This window comes from Odocoileus virginianus, chromosome 6, assembly GCF_023699985.2.
Source record: "Odocoileus virginianus isolate 20LAN1187 ecotype Illinois chromosome 6, Ovbor_1.2, whole genome shotgun sequence".
Lineage (NCBI taxonomy): Eukaryota > Metazoa > Chordata > Mammalia > Artiodactyla > Cervidae > Odocoileus > Odocoileus virginianus.
In genome coordinates this window covers 64,754,496-64,774,014 of record NC_069679.1, presented here as the reverse complement: position 1 = coordinate 64,774,014, position 19,519 = coordinate 64,754,496, and the positions used below count along the sequence as shown (strand labels likewise).

The following is a 19,519-nucleotide window of genomic DNA, read 5'->3' as shown; positions in this document are numbered from 1 at the left end:
CAACCCAAGGGGCATGCGCTGCTGCTCTTGTTTACCTCTGGGACAAGTCCAGAAGCCCAGGCGTCTCCATGCCGCCTGAAGGACTGACAGGACCAGGCTGACAGGACCTCCCGGCCACAAGAAGGGTGACCGCCATGGAGATGGCGGGGAAGACCAGCAGTTGCTCCAGCCCTGAGTTGGTTACCAGTGCCTCCCAGCTCTAAAATTTTATCTCACTTGATCCTCCCCGTTCCCCAGTGAAGTTAGGGAGCCCCAGGCGTGACCACAAGGCAGAGACGCAAAGAATGCTTATGGGAATGGAAATGTATTTTTAAGATAAATGTATTTCCCAGATAAGAAAGGGGCAGCTGGCTTCCCAGGTTCTCAATTCCAGGCTGTGAGGCAGGTTTCACAAATTACGAAGAAAGTTTCTGCAGCAGCTCTAAAGACCCACCTTCTTTCTCTTTGACTCACTCTCATTGGCTGGCTGGCTGGCTCCACTCACCATGGAGTCAGCTCTCCTATTGGACTGAGTTCGCCCTTGTCACCCCTGAGGTACCTGTGACAAGAAAATTGTGATATTAATTCACTTGCTCTTTTTTTCATTGCCTTCTCTTTTCAGGCAAGCATTGCTAATGAGGCTTTTTGTTTTTTCTTGCCTTAAGAATTCTTGCGGAACAGAAAGCAAAAGCTCCTTGAAGTTAATAGATCTTCCTGTCTGGGTAAAAGCCCTGGCTCATTGAGGAGATGATGCAGATATACAGAAGGAGAAGGGGTTGGGAGCAGAAAGAAGGAGGACTTTGAAGGAAAAAGAAAGGAAACAAGAGAGATAGGAAAACAGAAAGATAGAAAAAGATAAACAAATAAAAACAAACTCTGATTATGATAACACATTCCAGGGTCCTGGGTAAGGGCCATATCTCAAGAGGACATGAGGCCTTAGGTATGAGTTGCTCAGATGTGTCCAACTCTTTTCAACCTCATAGACTGTAGCCTGCCAGGCAAGAATACTGGAATGGGTAGCCATGCCCTTCAGGGATCTTCCTGACCCAGGGATCTAACAGGGTCTCCCACACATTGTGGGCAGATTCTTCACCATCTGAGCCACCAGACAAGCCCCATTGAATTTCCAGTATCACCAAAGATTTCTGAGCCGCAATAGGACTCAGAAACAACAAAGTCACCAAACTAGAAGAGACCTGAGGCATCAGAGAAAACTCATTATAGATGAGCTGATGAGCGGATGGGACACCTCTACACTTACACCCAATTGTGCACAATCTTTCAGGGGCTTGAGCCCCCAAAGTGACAGATTAATCTGCCCACTGAACAGGATTGGGGGTTCAGAGTCAGGTTTACTTTGATTAAAGATTTAAAAAACAAAAACAAAAAAGCAGAGGCATATACTCTCCCTAGCTCAGTTGGGTTGTAAAGTAGGAGTCACATCCTGACATGCATAGAAACATGAATGACCCCATTGTCCTGGCAAAGATACCAGTTACATCACCTTAATATCCCAATCTTATTAGCTCTAAGCTCCCATCAGCTAAGGGAGAAATTATAGTCCCATGCTCTGTTGGTTGGGATGCTCTAGCCACAAGTAATAGTATGCTCTTGCTGCAAATAAAAGAAAACTCAGATTTAAACATGTAAAGAAATACACTATATCACTAATGAGAATTAAAAGTAGTGGATTCCAGCTAATAGTATAAGGTGTACCCAAGGTGTAAAGGATGCAAGTTGTCCTCATCTCTCTGTTTTGTTGTCATCAGGATGTTGGTTTTATCCTCCAGCAGGCTCCCCAGGTGGTAATAGATGCCTTCATCAGACACAATAACATCCCGAAGAAGCAAAGTACACTCTTCCCATTGCTGCTTCTTAGGAGCATGGCAACTTTCCAAAGGTCCCCTGTAGAATACCTTTCATGTCTCATTAGGCAGAATTGGGTACATTCCTACACTTAAACTGATCTTTGGCAAGGGGAATGGGATTGCCATGGTTGGCTTGAAGGGAAGCTCAAGAGTCCACCACAAAGAACTAATCAAATACTTTCCACCTTCCAAAGGCAGGCTAGGCCACTGTGAAGTCAGACAGACATAGTTTATCTGGGATCATTCTTAATTTATGTTAAATGCTTTCTTGGGGACCTTAGCGTCCCCCCTTAAAGCCTGGAAGGCACTCAGATTTGCTTATCCATTTCTGAACCCCACATGCGAATGCTGCTCAAGTTTCCTTTCCCGAGAGAGTCTTCAGAAGAAACAGCTCCTTAGAGGGACATAATGTCTCGGGAGAGGGGTGACTCATACTCTGTATGCCAGAGAAATCTAACTTCAGATCTGGCTCAGCCAAAACCTCCAGCTTGGGCTCTAGACCTCTTGTTACCTTTTACCTCCAGGGGAGCATAGAGGTGGCTGGTGGCTGTTGGGCCATCAGCAGTACATACTGCATGAGCCATGGCAACCACATTGAGAAGACACTGGTGCTGTTTTTCTCAGAGGAAGCCTGTGTATTTGGCATCATAGTTTCCCCTTCCAGTTACTTGGAATTTTGATATTAACCCCACTTTATGTAAGAAGAAAATGAGGCACAGACTAGTTGTGGTTAATGTCACTCAGCTAATTAAGTGGCAGTGCTAGGAACATTCTTGTTTGAGTCTTTTTATGGACATATGTTTTCCTTTCTCTTGGGTAAATGCCTAGAAATTTAATTGCTGGTTTAGAGTATGTGCATGTCTTACTATGAGAAATCGCTGAGCTGTTTTCCAAAATCACATATGAGTGCTCCAGTTACTCCACATCCTCATCAACATTTGGTGTTGTCGAGTTTTAATTTTAACTATTCAGTAGGTGTGTATTTGTTTTAATTTGCATTTCCTGCTGACTAGTGATGTTAAGCACTTTTTGATGGGCTTACCAGCCATCTGTACATCTTCTTTTGCAAAGTGTTGGCTATATTTTTTAAATCGGGTGACTTTTTTTCTATCATTCAGTTGAGAAAGTTTTATATTTTGCTAATAACATTTTTTTGTTTTGCAAATACTTTCTCCCAGTCTATGTTTTGCCTATTCATTTTCTTAAGGGTGCAGAAATTTTAAATTTTGATGCAATCTAATAGTTTTTTTTTTCTTTTGTGTTTATTGTTTTCTGTAAGCTGTTTTAAAAAATCTTTTTTGCCTACTCCAAGGTTGTGAAGATATTTTCTCATGTTCTTTTCCAGAAGATTTATAGTGTAGTTTTTACATTTAGGTCTATGACCTACCTCAAATTAATGCTTGTATATGGTGTGAAGTAAGGATCATGTTCATTTTTTAAATGGAAATCCAGTTCTTCCAGTACTATTTGTTAAACTACTATCATTTTCCCATTGAAGTGAGTTGGCAACATTGTAAAAAAATTACTTAGCCATTTTAATGTAGGTCTTTTTCTCTACTCTTCTCAACTTTGGTCTATATGACTATTCTTATCCCAATATCCTACTCTCTTGAATACTGTAGCTTTGTAATAGATTTTTAATTCAGGTAGCTTGAGTTCCCTATCTTTGTTCTTTCTCAGAATTGTTGTAGTTATACTAGATCCTTTGCTTTCTCACATATTTTAGAATTTCTTTTTTCAATTTCTACAAAAAACAAACAAACAAAAAAAAAACAGCACCAACTCTGCTAGGCCTTTGGGATGTATTGAGGTAGGTAAGTGTAAAATGAAAGACCCACAGCGTTTTCCTTCCTACGTGGAGAAAAATCCAGTTCTTTCTTACATCTTTCCTTTCTTTACCTCTCACACAGAACAGGTCCCTTCCAGTCCTGATCTTTTGTGACTCTTTAGTCTACAAAAAGGGTATTGCGGCAGGAGCAATAACAGCCTTCAGCCTGCTAGGCTGAGTGCAGAGACTGAATCCTTAGCCCAAGCTTTTGATCCAACCAATGGGTCAGATTTCTAGGGGCAGAGTGGTCATCAAAGGCCTAGTGGCCTAAAAGTAGAGGTTTGAGGAAAGACCCAGTGGCCTGTGAAGTAGAGGGTTGAGGAAGATGGAGAACAAGTTTGTCCTCTTTCCTCCTGGATGATCTATGTAGAACTAACAACTTTCTCAAGATTTTGAGTTCATACCCCCAAGGATTCTGTACTCAGTCCCAACATATGTAAGGTTCCCACAAAAGAAATTCTCTGTGACACCAGGTGGGTGTCCTACAATTCAACTCTGACACTATATACCTGGAGATAGGGTCAGATTCTATGGGTTAATGGCTCAGTTCTACAAGACTGCCCGCCTCCTTCCCTGCACTTCACCCAAGCTCAAGATTGTTCAGGTTATCACCTGTGCTTCGGATCAACTGGCTTACACTGGAGAAAACAGTACATTAGATGAATTAGTGTAGCTAGATTGGAGGTTCCAATGACCCCCAACTTGGGTTTGATTAATTTCTTACAGTGGCTCATTGAACTCAGAGAAACATTTTACTCACTAGATTATCAATTTATTCTAAAAGTATATAACAGGAACAGCCAGATGGAAGAGATGCTTCGGGCAAAGACTATGCCCTCTAAGTTAGCCACTCTCCCCTCTTCTCCAGTTGTTCACCAACCAAGAAGTTCTCCAAGCACCATCCTTACTGAAATGTCATGGGGGCTTCATTACAAAGGTATGCTTGATTAAATCTTTGGCCACTGGAGACTGAACTCAGTCGTCAGCCCGTCTCCCCTCCTTGGAGATCAGGGAGTACAACTGAAAGTACCAACCCTGTAATCACTTGGTTGGTTACCCTGGCAACCAACCCCATCCGAACGCTATCTAGGGGCTTTCCAAAAGTCTAACAAAGACTTTTTTGCTCTCTTCACAGAAACTTCAAAGAGTTTTAGGAAGTCTGTGCCAGGAACCTGGAGGAAGACCAAATATATATTTCTTATCACAAATCTTATCACTCACTTCCACCTTAGAATATTTCTCTGCTGGTGTATCAGTCCTCGTCAACTTCTCTTCTGTCAAAAAAGAGAAGGATCCCTCCATGTTTTAAGGGCTAACTTCTCTGCCAAGCTTCCGATCCCATCTCAGTCTGACTTTTCTGTTCCTTCTCCAGCATCTCAAACCTTCCTTCCCCAGTGACCTCTGCCCTGTCTTCAAGCTTTTCTGTTCCTTCTCCAGCATCTCAAACCTTCCTTCCCCAGTGACCTCTGCCCTGTCTTCAAGCATTCCTGCATTTTTAAAAATCCTGAATCAAGTTCAAATTACCCTTAGCATCCATCCCCTTCCAGGATTCTCTCTAGTTTTACGTAACTGCTGCCTTCCCTTCTCACACATCTGTCATTTCTTAAATCCTTGTAGTAGAAGGTCCACCCTTTATCAAATGTTATGAATCATCTGCAACTGACCAAACCCAGTGCCTCATTAGCCCTCAATTTCTCCTCTCTGGGACACTGTGTCCAGGAGGCTTTCTTTGTCTCCTTCATGGACCTCTTTATCCCTGTGACTCCCCTCACCCTGATCTGCTGCTTCTCCTTCCTTTATAATCATTCCCATCATTGTTTCTTGGTCGTAGAGAGACTACAGGCCACCAGATAAACAGCCCCAACTTACCATCTGCAAATCTGAAAATTCATCACATGTCTGATTAAAAACGAACATCTGTCTCTTCCCTGACCTGTGGCAGGTCCTCCATCTAGAAGGGAATCCCATCCCTTCACACCTCCTCGGGCACCTTTCTCAAAAAATCAGCCTCTCTTGTTCTTGAATCTCAAACTTTACTGCTATTCTTTCCAAACATCAAGAAAACATGACCCAGCAATCCCACTGCTGGGTACACCGAGGAAACCAGACTTGAAAGAGACACATGTACCCCAGTGTTCATCACAGCACTGTTTATAACAGCCAGGACATGGAAGCAACATAGATGTCCACTGGTAGACGAATGGATAAGAAAGCTGTGGTACATATAGACAATGGAATATTACTCAGCCATTAAAAAGAATGCATTTGAATCAGTTCTAATGAGGTGGATGAAACTGGAGTCTATTACACAGAGTGAAGTAAGTCAGAAAGAAAAGCACCAATACAGTATACTAATGCATAAATATGGAATTTAGAAAGATGGTAATGATGACCCTATATGCGAGACAGCAAAAGAGACATAGATGTAAAGAACAGACTTTTGGACTCTGTGGGAGAAGGTGAGGGTGGGATGATTTGAGAGAATAGCATTGAAACATGATTATTATAAATTGTGAAACAGATCGCCAGTCCAGGTTCGATGCATGAGACAAGTGCCCAGGGCTGGTGCACTGGGATGACCCAGAGGGATGGGATGAGGAGGGAGGGGGGAGGGGGGTTCAGGATGGGGAACTCATATACACCCATGGCTGATTCATGTCAATGTATGGCAAAACCCACTACAATATTCTAAAGTAATTAGCCTCCAATTAAAATAAATAAATTTTAAAAAGAAAACATTGTTGGGCTTCCCTGGTAGTGGAACAGTTAAGAATCTCCCCACCAGTGCTGGAGCACCAGATCAGTCCGTGATGTGGGAGGATCCCAAATGCCGCAGACCAACTAGGCCCGCGCGACACAGCTACTTGAGCCTGTGCTCTAGCGCCCACAAAACGCAACTACTGAAGCCCACACTTGTGATCCGCAACAATGAGACGCCCACACCCCGAAACTAAAGAGTAGCCCCTGCGCTCACGGAACTACAGAAAGCCCCTGCACACAGCAACAAAGACCCAATGCAGCCAAAAATAAATAATTCTTTTTAAAAAAGAAAGAAAACATTGTCACCACCTCTTTCTCTTTAAAAATTGTCTTGTTTTTACTTCCTTTTATACTTACTTCACTATCAAACTTCTGAGTTATGTGTTCCCACTGTCTCCCCTTAGACCTTTTCTGATCACTCCTCAGTCCTCTGAAACATGACCTTTGTTTCCAATGTGTCAGTAAAAATAACCTCACCAAAGTTTACCAGTGACCTCTTTGTGGCCACAGCTTTTGGTTCCTTGTAGTCGTCTTGACTTCTTCTTGACAGTACTGACATTACTCACCGCTTCCTCCTCTTTTATGCCTTTCCCTCCCCTCCCCATGACCACGGCCCTGCTCTGAGGGCTGCTTCCCTTCTGAACCTCAACAAACATCTCTCCTCCCACATGGAGGCAGCGGCCCCCTTCAGGTTCCGTCCTGGGCCCCATCCTTTCCTCACTTACCGTGAGTGATCTTGTCTACTCCTTCTCTGCACACATATTTATTGAGCACCCACTCTAAGTCAGATCGTATGGATTTAAGCCCTGAGGGTATAAGTAGTCCCTGTTCTTGTAGATTTGACATTTGCCAGTGGTGTCAATTCCATCTTGATACTGGTGACACAAAACCCTGCTCTCTCTCTCTCTCTTTTGCCCATTTGGTCTGCTTGGCTATTCCATGTCACCTCAGACTCAGTATTTCCAAAACTGAATTTTTCATCCTTAGCCTACCTCCAGTTTCTCCTCTTGTCTCAGCTACACAAGTCAGAAAGTGCTCATCATCTTTGTTCATCACCGTCTTTGAGTCTTCATTTTCCTTCTTCCTAAACCTGATCTGTAACCAAGTCCTATCAATCATACCTTTGAATCCTCCAAAATACCTCTGAAATCCATCTGCTGTTCTCCATGCCTGACACCATTACTCACTCTTCCTTGATTCCTAACAGGTCCTACTAGTCTTGATCACTTCCATGCCCCATCCCACCTTCAATACACTGTCCACATCATGGCCACAGTCATTTCCAATACAGCTCTGGTCACATGGCCTCCCTGTTTCAAACACCTCATTGCCCTTAAGATAACAGCCAACCCCTTTAACATGGCCCAAAGAGCTCCTGCTTACCTGTCAATCTCATATCTCCCCATTATCGGCATCACTCTCAACTCTTCTGTCACATAAGCTTTTTCTTTCAGTGATCTGACTTTTTCTTTCAATGACCTGGATGCGCCATTCATGCCTCCCAGCCTCTCTTAGCCTGAAACACTTCCCCATGCCTGACCTCCAGCCCTTCTCCTGGCTAACTCCAACTTACTCCAGTCTTAGTTTAAATGTTACTTCTAGAATACGTGCCTTAAAATCTCTAGTCTGTGGTAGTTCCCCACCTCTGCACATCAGTGCCACCTTATCCTATTTACCCTATTATGACTTTCTGATTTTTTTTTTTTGGCTTGTTGAAAAAGTTTAATACATGTTTTATTAAAATAAAAATTTTTATAATTACTGATTATAATAATTATTAGTGGAATTAAATTATAATAAGTATTAATATAATTATACTTCCTTTCTCATGGGTTTTGGCAAGAAATACATCAAAGGACAGAATATGTATAAATATCTGCTAGAGATCAGAGCAAAATTCACAGACAAGAAATGGCAGATTTATGATTACAATGTTATTTTGTTGACAGTTGTAACGTTGTTGTTCAGTCACTAGATTTTCTGATTTGTTATTTTCCATGTCCTTCTTTCCATTAGAATCTAAGCCATGAGATCGAGCTGGAGAAGGAAATGGCAACCTATTCCAGTACTCTTGCCTGGAAAGTCCCATGGATGGAGGAGCCTGGTAGGCTGCAGTCCATGGGGTCGCGGAGAGTCAGAAATGACTGAGCGACTTCACTTTCACTTTTCACTTTCATGCATTGGAGAAGGAAATGGCAACCCACTCCAGTATTCTTACCTGGAGAATCCCAGGGACAGAGGAGCCTGGTGGGCTGCTGTCTATGGGGTCACACAGGGTCGGACATGACTGAAGCAACTTAGCAGCAGCAGGATGAGATCAAGGCAGGGGTAAGGTCTATGTCATTCATGTTGGTTATATTCCCAACTTATAGAAAATACCAGTCAACACATATTTGTCAAATGAATGAATAATTTCTTGCCCTCCTCCTCCTACCATCTAGATATAGACATGCTTAAAAATCATATATCTGAGCTTTGTTCAATTTCTTTCTTTATATTGCATTGATTCCTATGATTTCAGTGATCATGTCAGTGTGAAGAAGTCTCCAATCCACCTGCAGGCTGGTATCACTCAGATCCACATCTGTATTTCCAACATGATGCTAGACATTCATGCTTGAAGGGTTTTTCAACATCTCAGATAAAGGACGTGTGTGCTTAGCTGCTCAGTCATGTCTGACCCTTTGCGACCCCATAGACTGAAGCCTGCCAGGTTGGCCCTGGGATGCTCTAGGCAAGAATACTGGTGTGGGTTGGCATTTCCTTCTCCAGATAAATTATATACAACATTAAAAGCATGCAAAGATACATATTCAAGGACGTGTGATGTATCATTGTCTATAACATTGAAAAATTGAAAACAACCCAAATGCCTATCAAAAGAGAATTGGTAAACAAATTACAACTGCAGAGCCTTCAGTTCAGTTCAGTCACTCAGTCGTGTCTGACTCTTTGCGACCCCATGGACTGCAGCACACCAGGCTTCTCTGTCCATCACCAACTCCCGAAGCCTACTTAAACTCATGTCCATCACATTGGTGATGCCATCCATCTCATCCTCTGTTGTTCCCTTCTCCTCCCACCTTCAATCTTTCCCAGCATCAGGGTCTTTTCCAATAAGTCAGTTCTTTGCATCAGGTGGCCAAAGTATTGAAGTTTCAGCTTCAGCCTCAGTCCTTCCAGTGAATATTCAGGACTGATTTCCTTTAGGATTAACAGGTTGGTTCTCCTTGCAGTCCAAGGGACTCTCAAGAGTCTTCTCCAACACTGCAGTTCAAAAGCATCAATTCTTCAGTGCTCAGCTTTCTTTATAGTCCAGCTCTCACATCCATACATGACTACTCGAAAAACCATAGCTTTGACTAAACAGACCTTTGCTGGTAAAGTAATGTCTCTGCTTTTTAGAGCCTTAGAAAGACTAAAAAAGATTTATATGTTAATGTGAAAAGATATATCCAATATACTGTTAAGTTGAAAAGGAGGCTTCAGAATAATAAATATGATTTAGTTTCATCTTATTCAGTTATTTAACATGCATTTTTTGAACACCTGCTATGTGCCAGTTTCTGTTCCAAGTAATGGGGATGCTCAGAGGACAAGACATTTCTTTCTTCTTACAGAGCTTTCTAAACAAGCTACACACACACACACACACACACACACACACACACACACACACAATATTTCAGGTCTTCCCAGGTAGCTCAGTGGTAAGGAAACTGCCTTCAATGTAGGAGACATGGCTTCAATCCCTGAGTCAGGAAGATCCCCTGGAGAAGGTAATGGCAACCCACTCCATTCTTGCCTGGGAAATCCCAGGGACAAAGGAGTCTGGCAGGCTACAGTACTTGAGGTCACAAAGAGTTGAATACAGCTTAGTGACTGAGCACCCACATATTGTGTCAGGTAATGATGAGTGCTAGGAAAAAAAACTTGGAAAACTCAGTAATGGCCACAAGACTGGAAAAGGTCAGTTTTCATTCCAATCCCAAAGAAAGTCAATGCCAAAGAATGTTCAAACAACCACACAATTGCACTCATTTCACACGCTAGCAAAGTAATGTTCAAAATCCTTCAAGCTAGGCTTCCATAGTAGGTGAACCGAGAATTTTCAGATGTGCAAGCTGGATTTAGAAAAGGCAGAGGAACCAGATAGCAAATTACCAACATCTGTTGAATCATTGAAAAAGCAAGAGAATTCCAGAAAAACATCTACTTCTGCTTCATTGCCTATGGTAAAACCTTTGACTGTGTGGATCACAATAAACTGTAGAAAATTCTGAAAGAGATGGGAATATTAGACAACCTTACCTGACTCCTGAGAAATCTGTATGCAGGTCAAAAAGCAACAGTTAGAACCAGACATGAAACAATGGACTGGTTCCAAATTGGGAAAGGAATACATCAAGGCTGTATATAGTCATTTCGCTTATTTAACTTATATGGAGAGTACATCATGGAAGATGCCAGGCTAGATGAAGCATAAGCTGGAATCAAGATTTCCAGGAGAAATACCAATAACCTCAGTTATGCAGATGACACCACCTTTATGGCAGAAAGTAAATAGGAATTAAAGAGCCTCTTAATGAAGGTGAAAGAGGAGAGTGAAAAAGCTGACTTAAAACTCAACATTCAAAAAACAAAGATCATGGCATGTAGTTCCATCACTTCATGCCAAATAAAGGGGAAAACAATGGAAACTGTGACAGGCTTTATTTTCTTGGGCTCTAAAATCACTGCAGACAGTGACTGCAGCCAGGAAATTAAAAGATGCTTGTTACTTGGAAGAAAAGGAATGACAAACAGAAGCAGCGTATTAAAAGGCAGAGACATTACTTTGCCTACAAAGATCTGTCTAGTCAAAGCCATGGTTTTTCCGAGTAGTCATGTACAGATGTGAGAGCTGGACAATAAAAAAGGCTGAGCACCAAAGAATTGATGCCTTGGAACTGTGGTGTTGGAGAAGACTCTTGAGAGTCCCTTAGACAGCAAGGAGATCAAACCAGTCAATTCTAAAGAAAATCAACCCTGAATATTCACTGAAAAGACGGATGCTGAAGTTGAAGCTCCAATAATTTGACCACCTGATGTGAACAGCTGACTCATTGGAAAAGACCCTGATGCTGGGAAAGATTGAAGGCTGGAGAAGAAGGGGATGACAGAGGATGAGATGGTTGGATGGCATCATTGACTCAATTGACACAAGTCTGAGAAAACTCAAGGAAGTGGTGAAAGACAGGGAAGCCTGGCGTATTGCAGTCCATGGGGACACAAAGAGTCGGACACAACTGAGGGACTGAACAACAACAACAACGATAAAACTGTCTGGGTTATTTTAGGTAGAGTGATCAGTGAAGGACCCTCTAGAATGGTAACATTTGAGCAGACACCTGAATAAGGTGAGGGCAAGAACTTTGTGAATATTTGGGGAAAGGACATTCCAATCAGGGGGATCAGCCAACATAAAGCCAGGAGTAGTGGCAAGTGTAACTGGCTCTAGAAGCAAGAAGGAGCACTCTGCAACTGGAGCGAAGTGAAGGCGTGGGAGAGTGGGACCTGGGACCACAAAGGCTACCTGTGGCCAGGCCAGGCAAAGTATGGCCACTTAGGGCCATTCTAAGTATGACAGAAAGTCCATCTTTGGAGGTGTGTATGTTACAACATGTTAGTGTTTCACATGTTAAAACACTAAAAACATTTTAAAGGTTATAAATATATATACCAAATATATACCAAATATACCAAACTGTTATCAGAAAATATTTCCAGGATATGGGATTACAGGAGACTTTCATTTTCAAAACCATAGCCTTATGTTTTATAGTGTGTTTTATAATGAATATATATAAATTTGGTAATCAGAAAAAAAATGATGATTTTTAAAAGTTTGTGCAAACTCTGACTCATCAACTCCCTTTAAAGAAACACATCCTTTAAAAAAATGGTTAAGTTTGTAAAACTGTGTGTATAAGGATGTTCATTATAGTGCTCCTTATAATACCAAAAATTGGAAATAGCTTAAATGTCTGACAATAAGGAAATGATTAAATAAATTATGGTAAAATTATACAATGACATTACAGGAGCTCTGACAAATTATGTCATAGAATATCACCCCACGTTCAAAGCCTAGCTCAATTTCCAACTCTAAGAAACCTTTTCTAGCACCCCTGCCTAAAATGATCTCTTGAACCTTATTTGTGTATGTTGTCTCAGCACTCTTGTGACCCTTACTACATACTGTTCCATATGGAACAACTTTGGTTCCTGCTTGGCTTGCCACAAGCTGTGCTATTGGAAGCAGAGCAGGGCAGAACAATTCCAAACAATAGATAATTCATTCCTTTGTAAATCCGTCACACCATTTATCTTGCAGTGGATTCACCTCCCTAATTAGCTTTCCTTATGTTGATATTGAAAGCAATGAGCATCTCTAAGCATACACACAAGTAGCAGAGGGAAGAGATCCAGAAGATTTCAGTTGCCCTGGGTGACCCCCCAGAATTGATGGCAGGCACTGGGGTCCAGAGAGTTGCCAGGGCCCTTCACCTGCACAATCACCTTCTCCCTTTTCACGGAGAAATTGGAGCATTCCCCTCTATGCAGGCTTCTGGGCTTTGTGCCCTTGACTTGCAAGGCTGGGCTCCTGAGCCTGGTTCTGAGTCCCTGTGTGCACACATTTCTCCTTCTGGCACTGTCCTGGGGCAATGAAAAGCTGCCGATGAGTCACAGAGGGCCTTTCTCCTCCAGGCGCATGGCTGACTCAGCTGCTCCCACAGAGGCCAGGATACATTCCTTCCACCCATCCCACGGTTGGAGGTAGGGGGCCAATGTCACTGGGGAGAGAGAGGCCACATGAACTTATTACTTACCTACCCCACAGCCATCCTAAACCGAGCTTCCTTTGCTTACAGGAAGGCTCACTGTGAATATCTCTTCTGCCCCAGCAGCGCTGAGAGGCAGGCAGGGTTTCCTACCTTGTGGGACATTTGAGCGGGCTGGAAAGAAATACCTCTCTTCCCTAGCAAGTCCTCTGCCAGGTGAGGACTTATGAGCTACAAATGAGTCAACAAATGGAGACTATATTTAATACTAATAAGTGCTGATACTGTGAATATGTCTCTGTCTGGGGGCCACCTACTTCTGAAGCCCAGAAGACAATCTGGATGCCTCTTACATTTTTCCATATTGATATAAATCTCTTAAACTTTTCCATATTGATCCTGAAGTAGACTTTTCAGTGTCTCGGTTCAGCTCCCTTTGCAGTAGCTCAGCAACTCATGTTAGGAAAAAAAAAAGAAAGAAAGAAAGAGAGAGAGGATATTGAGTTTTGGAGATGGGAGATGGCGTTGCCTCTGAAAATTTCCCAGGGGAAGAAGATCTATTGTTAAAAATCCATCCTTTCTTCTTTCCCTCTCTCTCTCACTCCTTTATTTCCCTCCTCCTATCCCTACCTCTCTTTCCCCATTTCTCAGTTCAACCCATAAGTCTTTTCCCTCCACTGTTGGACTCCTATCTCACTTTCCCACCTTAGACACGAGCTGGGAGTGATTCTTTCTGTTTTTATTTATATATTTATTTGGCTGTACAGGTCTTAGTTGCAGCATGCAAAATCTTAGTTGTGGCATGTAGGATCTAGTTCCTTCATCAGAGATCAAACTTAGGTCTCCCTGCATTGAAAGCACAGAGTCTTAGCCACTGGACCAACAGGGAAATCCCTGGGATGGTTCTAAAAAGAGATAAGGTGCTAAAATCTCCCGCAGATGCCTCAGCTCTCAGACAGATCTGGGTAGCTAGCACAGATCTGGGTCACCCAGCTTTGGGCCATCCCATGGTTCCAACAGCTTCTGAATAAAATTCTGGTTTCCTTTAAGAATTTTTGAAGGCCATTTCCATAGCCCTACTGCCTGGGGTACTCAGGGTCAGTCCTTTCCATGAGCAAGATGGTGGCTTTCAAAATGGAATCTGGGATTCCAGAGTTTAAAAAAACAAACAGCAACAAAAACCATTCCAGAGTTCCCCTGTTTAGCTAAACCAAGATTTGGGTGCCAGGTTCTGTGGGGAGGCCTTCATCCCTGCTCCTGGGGAGTTCATAGTCTGGGTTCTCACTGCCTGATTTTCTGGAAAACACTCAGTTAGTGGCCAGCAGAACGAAGCCACCTGTTGGAGGTGGTCCCCTTCCTGACTCAGCCTCTAAGAAATACGGCAGTTCTGCTTCCTTTCAGATTCACAAATGTTCTGAATACATGAACAGTCCTTCAGCATCTCTTTTTCAGAGGTGGAAACTGAGGCCCAGAAAAGAGCAGGTCACAAAGCTGGTGGCTCTGTTGGGCCTGGGTCTGCTTCCTGCTCTCCCACATCACCCTGCCTCCCGGGCATTCCTTTGAACTAATGAGCCAGGCAAAATCCATGACAGTTGACTGCTTCTGAGCTTGCCCTAATTGTTCCTCCCTCTTGAGAGGTGTCCAGATAAGCTCCAGCAGCACGCTGAGAGGCTCCCCTCCCAAGATGGAAGGACAGGAGTTCTCTGTGAGGATCAGAGCCAAAGAAGCTCAATCAAGTTACCAGTGATAACCTCATGCTCTCTGCACAAGTTATTGATACAACTGTCTCCTGCCCTATGACCAGAACCCTCTACACACCCAAGGGTCTGAGATGTGCTTAAGAACATGAGTTCTTGGTGCTTAAAAGTATCCAGTCTAAGGTTTTCAAACTAGTGGTCCTAATCCATTAGTTGGGTGACAAAAAAGAAAAAAATCTAATTTTTTAAAGAAAAGAAAAAAGTAGAAAATACCAGAGTATTCTGCCTATTTGTGGTAGGCAGAATTCTCAGATCACATCTCAGTGACCTTTTGTCATGCCCTCCCATTGAGTGTGGGCAGGAGTTCTGAATATAATAGGACATCATTCCCAAAATTATGGTAGTCATGTTAGGAGAATTACTGGCTAAAACTGCCCACTCTGGCCAGGCACCATAGTAACCACTTGCATGAGTTATCTTAAATAGGAAATCCTGGTAAGGAATGAGGAACTAACAAGCTACCACCAACCAGAAGAATTCAGAAAAAGTCAAAAGGAGAGAGGAGCCTCTCGTCCATATGTCCCATCAACCTCCCAGAATCCTCCTGGCTGGAATCTATCTTAGTTGAGTGATGCATGTGCCACCAGGAAGGACCCTGACTCAGAGTGACTGGCCAGAGACAACTCAGAAACTAACCCCATCACCATAAAATTCAAGGCTGTAAGCCACGTGGCAGAGAAGTTTTCCTGGGTTCCCTTACCCTGCCGCTCTGTCCGGGCACCCTTTCCCCATAAAATCTCTTGCTTTGTCAACATGTGTGTCTCGTTTCTGAATGTTAGATAAGAGCCTTCTCTCAGGCCCTGGAAGAGATCCCCTTTCCCGCAACAGTTACATGGCAAAGGAAGGGGTCTTGCAACATAAACAAGGTTCATAATGCAGACCCCAAAGCATTGCTTGCCGTTTCAGTAAACAATGACTTCTGCCCACCATCAGCACTGCAGCATTCCTGAGGGGGATTCAGGATGGAAAAAAACACCAATACTGTCCCTACACTGTTAAGATACATAATGAAGGAGTAATATCAATGATCCCAGGATCTTGTATCTTACCACACATAAAAAGGAACTAAAATCATTAACTTGAGACTTTTGTCTTTTGTGATTAGCAGCGATCTTATCTTCGACTACATGATTTGTTGTTTTTTCGGCAAAATCTTCTATATATCCTGTCTCTTCTCTTACCGCTTCAGAATGGTTCCTCAGAGCTATCTAAGAGGCTGTCTTTCAGGCTATAGTCTTCAATAAGATCTCCAAATAAAACGTAAGTCAAAACTTTTACATTGTATATTATTCTTCAGTCAACAATAATCAGTTGACTTTGATATAATCAAAACAGAGACTATTCTGGATGGGCCTGACTTAATTATGTAATCCCTTTAAAAAAGAGGTTCTCCTGCTGGCCCTGAAAAATACAAAAAGAACAAGCTGCCAACAATCCCATGAGCTTGGAATAATATCCCAAGCATAGGTAAGATGGCAGCGCCAGTTAACACTTTGATTACAGGCTTATGAGAAGTTGAGCAGAGCATCCAGCAGAAGCTGTACTTAAAACTCTAACCTATGAAAACCTAGATAATAAATGTATGTTGTTTTAAACCATTGCATTGGTGGTAATTTGTTGCCAAACAATAGAAAACTAATACTCTAAATCATAAAGATGAACACTATATTATGCAACTTTTCTTCAATTTCATATATATAGATATATAATCATTAGACCATGGTTATAAAATGCATTTTTGTTTTCAGAGGTGATAAAAACATTGGAAGCCACTCAACTAGTTATTTGCTGTGGTTCAGTTGCTAAGTTGTATCTGACTCTTTGTGACTCCACGGACTGCAGCGCTCCAAGCTTCTCTGTCCTTCACTATCTCCTGGAGTTTGCTCAGATTCATGTCCATTGAGTTAGTGATGCTATCTAACCATTTCATCCTCTGTTGCCCCCTTCTCCTCCTGCCCTCAATCTTCCCCAGCATTAGGATCTTTTCCAATGAGTCGGTTCTTCACATCAGGTGGTCAAAGTACTGGAGTTTCAGCTTCAGCATCAGTCCACCCAATGAATATTCAGGACTTATTTCCTTTAGCTTTGACTGGTTGGATCTCCTTGCAGTCTAAGGGACTCTCAAGAGTCTTCCAGTTATAGAGCATCAGCTTAAAAAAAGCTGCACAACTTGGGAGTCATGAGTTAAGTTTTATTGGGGGCAAAAAGAGGATGGCAGCCCAGGAGACAGCGCCTCTCTGAGAGACTGCCCCAAAGAGGCAGTGGGGGAAGGCCAATATATAAGACTTTGGTGAAGTGGGAATTCAATATATTAAGCACTCCTTTTACAAAAGATTATCTGGAAGTGGTCAAACGGGAGATGGCAACAGTGAACATCGACAGTTTAGGAATCAGTGAACTAAAATGAACTGGAAAGGATGAATTTAATTCAGATGACCATTACATCTATCGCTGTGGGCAAAAATCCCTTAGAAGAAATAGAGAAGTCCTCATAGTCAACAAAAGAGTCTGAAATGCAGTACTTGAGTGCAATCTCATAAACAACAGAATGATCTCTGTTTATTTCCAAGAAAAACCATTCAATATCAGAGTAATCCAGGTCGATGCCCCAACACTAGAACTAACACCAAATATATATATATCTCCTTTTCATCCTGGGGAATGGAATGCAAAAGTAGGAAGTCAAGAGATACCTGGAGTAACAGTCAAGTTTGGCCTTGGAGTACAAAATGAAGCAGAACAAAGGCTGAGTTTTGCCAAGAGAACATGCTAGTCACAGCAAATACCCTCTTCCAACAACACAAGAGAAGACTCTACACATGAACATCACCAGATGGTCAATACTGAAATCAGATTGATTATATCGTTTGCAGTTGAAGATGGAGAGGCTCTATACAGTCAGCAAAATCAAGACCGGGAATTGACTGTAGCTCAGATCATGAACTCCTTATTGAAAAGTTCAGACAAATTGAAGAATGTAGGAAAAACCATTAGACCATTCAGGTATGACCTAAATCAAATCCCAGTGACTATACAGTGAAAGTGATGAATATATTCAAGGGATTAGATCTGATAGAGTCCCCAAAGAACTATGGACAGAGGTTTGTGACATTGTATAGGAGGCTGTGATCAAAACCATCCCCAAGAAAAATAAATGCAAGAAGGCAAAATGGTTGTCTGAGAACTTATAAACAGCAAGAAAAGAAGAGAAGCTAAAGGCAAAGGAGAAAAGGAAAGATATACCCATCTGAATGCAGAGTTCCAAAGAATAGCAAGGAGAGATAAGAAAGCCTTACTCAGCGATCAATGCAAAGACATAGAGGAAAACAATAGAATGGGAAAGACTAGAGATCTCTTCAAGAAAATTAGAGATACCAAGGGAACATTTCACACAAAGATGGGCACAATAAAGGACAGAAATGGAATGGACCTAACAGAAGCAGAAGATATTAAGAAGAGATGGCAAGAATACACAGAAGAACTATAGAAAAAAGACTGTAATGATCCAGATAACCATGATGGTGTGATCACTCACCTAGAGCCAGACATCCTGGAATGTGAAGTCAAGTGGGCCTGAGAGCCCCACTATGAACAAAGCTAGTAGAGGTGATAGAATTCCAGTTGAGCTATTTCAAATCCTGAAAGATGATGCTGTGAAAGTGCTTCACTCAATATGCCAGCAAATTTGAAAAACTCAGCAGTGGCCACAGGACTGGAAAAAGTCAGCTTTCATTCCAATCCCAAAGAAAGGCAATGCCAAAGAATGTTCAAACTACCACACAATTGCACTCATCTCACATTCTAGCAAAGTAATGCTCAAAATTCTCCAAGCTAGGCTTCAACACTATGTGAACCGAGAACTTTCAGATGTTCAAGCTGGATTTAGAAATGGCAAAGGAACCAGAGATCAAATGGCCAACATCTGTTGAATCATTGGTAAAGCAAGAGAGTTCCAGAAAAAAACATCTACTTCTGCTTTATTGACTATGCCAAGCCTTTGACTGTATGGATCACAACAAACTGTGGAAAATTCTTCAAGAAATGGGAATATCAGACCAGCTGACCTGCCTCCTAAGAAATCTGTATGCAGGCGAAGAAGCAACAGTTAGAACTGAACATGGAAAAACAGACTGGTTCCAAATTGGGAAAGGAGTATGTCAAAGCTGTATATTGTCATGTGCTTATTTAACTTACATGCAGAGTACATCATGCAAAATGCCAGGCTGGATGAAGAACAAGCTGCAATTCAGATTGCTGGGAGAAAGATCAACAACCTCAGATATGCAGATGATACCACCCTTATGACAGAAAGCAAAGAAGAACTAAAGAGCCTCTTGATGAAAGTGAAAGAAGAGAGTGAAAAAGCTGACTTAAAATTCAACATTCAGAAAACGAAGATCATGGCATCTGCTCCAATCACTTCATGGCAAATAGATGGGGAAACAATGGAAACAGTGACAGACTTTATTTTCTTGGACTCCAAAATCACTGCAGATGGTG

At 42.2% G+C, this 19,519-nt stretch overlaps 1 long non-coding RNA gene across 2 annotated transcripts in view; it reads right to left on the bottom strand.

Annotated features, from left to right (window-relative positions):
• Positions 1 to 288: 288 nt before the first annotated feature.
• LOC139035659 (uncharacterized) overlaps positions 289 to 19,519 on the bottom strand; it is a 90,042-nt gene continuing 70,811 nt past the window's right edge. The window contains exons 3-4 of one of the 2 annotated variants that reach the window (XR_011488340.1): positions 13,580 to 13,715; positions 289 to 538 (exon numbers count right to left, since the gene is read on the bottom strand). This is a non-coding gene — a long non-coding RNA (uncharacterized lncRNA). The remainder of the gene's footprint in view (positions 539 to 13,579; positions 13,716 to 19,519) is intronic. The other variant, XR_011488341.1, reaches the window with a different exon arrangement.